We start from the raw sequence: 2583 nt of genomic DNA on the forward strand, positions 1-2583 counted from the left end.
TTTACTGTGGCCACGCTCCTCTGTACTAAGACCTTTGGAAGCACATTCAGTCCTACCTGTGAGTTTCCTTCTAGAGAGGAATGACTCACCAAGGAATTTGACTCTTATTTTCTAAACTGACCTAACTGCCTCTGATCTTCCCATGGAAATCTTTCCACTTTGGTCTCTAAATCTCCATCCTATTCTAAACAAACATTCAATAGCCTCTGTGAAAATTCCTTCCACATGCCCTAAACTGGTACCTGACTCTGTTTGGAATACAGTTTCTTTCTCTTGTGGTTGCTCCTTAATCTCCATCATCTACAACACGTCACCTCAGATTTAGAGATAGGGACATCATTCTCTTCACACCCCGCCCAAAAGAACCCAGACTATTTATTGTCTTTGCACCTTTGAGGCCCATGCCTTTCACCCTGACTTCTTCCTACCCCTTTTGTCACTATCGTCTCTATACAACACCAAACACTCTGCCTTATATATTGAAGAGTTTAACACAGCTCTTAAATACTACATGACTTAAATGTGCACATGGACAATTCAGAGAGCAGCGTGAACTCATCAACTTTAAAGACTGTTAATTAGAATCCACTTTAGCCATTAACACCCACGGCCACACTCTGGAAGATCTGATGATAATTCTCCAGTTAGATGTTGCTCTACGTCTGAAATCTTACATCCTGTTTAAAAACTCTCATCCTTAAAGTCCCACACAGTTACTTCTGCTGCACTTGTTCTTTGACTATATATGACCGTTTAGCCTCTTTGCCCCTTTATTGTCATCTTATATCTCATAGGCTTTTTGTCTTTTATTTTTATCTGTAACACTTAAACTCCATGGGCCATTACTTCAGTCAGTCTCTAATCATTAACCTCATTGTTCTTGCCCTAATTCTGTGTCATATCAGTGATCTTATTAATTCCCAATCAATATCTACCTTCTTATAATATATACCTTGTCTAATAAGCACAGTTCCAGATAATCAGACTGGTGTCACTGAAAGTTGTTGTCATTTTTAACACTAACTAGAACAACAGTGTTGCTAAGAGTGTATTCTTTTTCTCTATAATCATCTCCCATTGTCATTTCCTACAGTGATCATTTCAAAATTTCTCACACTTCTCAGAATTTCTAACACAGAATCTCCTCCATTCGTTCTCCTGGGAGACACTTAATTTCTCTTATTTATGATAACAGAACAAAAAAGAGTCCATTACAAATTAATAGATGTTGCAACTTTCGGTCTTCACATCCTGAATAGTTATCGAAATCTAAACCAATTCTTTCCTTTTTCATTCCAATAAAGTTGGAAATAACTGTTCCTTCTCCTACCAAACTTGGTCCTTCTACCTGTGGTCCATATTCCAATCCTACCTGTCTCCTCAGAACTTTGACTCACTGCTTATAGATCCTTCCCAAAGCATGTAAATATATCCCAGTCTGTAAAAACCCTACTATTCTCACTTCAACGTCCTTGTCTAGTTAATACCAAGTCTCTTTCCTCCCCTTTAGGTTTCAACCTCTGGAAAGAGATTACTATATCCAAATTTTGTTCTTCCTTGTCTCATCTTCATGTCTTATCCCACTGCAGTTTAGTTTCTGCTAAAAAGACCCAAATCATGATCTTTCTGCTCTTAAAAATCAATGTTTTTAGTGATCATCTACTGGATATTTCTTCAGCATTTGCTCTGTTGGACAAGCCTTTCTTCTTAAAACTCCTTTCCCTTCTCTTTCAGGACCCAAGTTATTTCTGATTTGCCACATAATTCTCTGGACTACATTTGAAGTTTCTTTGATACCTTCTTTACTGCCTTACCTCCAGAGTTTGGGTTCCTTAAGGATTTTCTTTAGTTTTTATTCTCTTCTGAGTTTTACCCTAAATGTTTGTTTGTCTCAGTGAAATTACATCTACTCCTAAAGATTAGTACAATATCATAGATAAGATGAGGAAGTGTGTTTGGAGTCTAACAGAATTAGGTTTTAATTCTTGTGTGTCCTTGGACAAAGTATTTAGCTTCATATAGACTTGATTACCTTTCTGTTAAGTGAGGGTAATATCTACTCGACAGGGAAATAGTGCTAAATTATCAGTGGTTAATAATGTGAATCCTTGAATCACACTAATGGGACAAGTTCCAGTTGTCACTTACTGTGACCTTGGATAAATTACATCTTTCCTTCTATGCTTCAGTTTCCTCATTTATAAAATGATGATGCTAATACTATTTATTTCATAGGATCAAATAATGCTATTTAATTCATAAAATTAAAATATTCTCTGAGGAAGTAGACACCTGAAAACACTCTTACAGATTATAATGCTAAGAAATTCCAGCCTAGATTGGAGCAGGAAGGAGATGGGCACATAAACCTTGTCTCTATTTGTTTCTATATTTGACCGCCAGAGGGCGATGTTGCATAAACTGGAAATGTCTCAGTTAATAAGTTTTACCTCCCTCCTATGAACGACTTGACCTCAAAGCTCACTGAGGTGCACATTCTGAGCAGACTCAACACCAGGAGCAGTCATTGTCAAGGAAGCATCTTTTACTAACAGCCTCTAGAACTTGCCTAAACAGGATCTC

The sequence above is a fragment of the Rhinolophus sinicus genome, linkage group LG03 (assembly GCF_036562045.2).
Source record: "Rhinolophus sinicus isolate RSC01 linkage group LG03, ASM3656204v1, whole genome shotgun sequence".
Taxonomy (NCBI): Eukaryota; Metazoa; Chordata; class Mammalia; order Chiroptera; family Rhinolophidae; genus Rhinolophus; species Rhinolophus sinicus.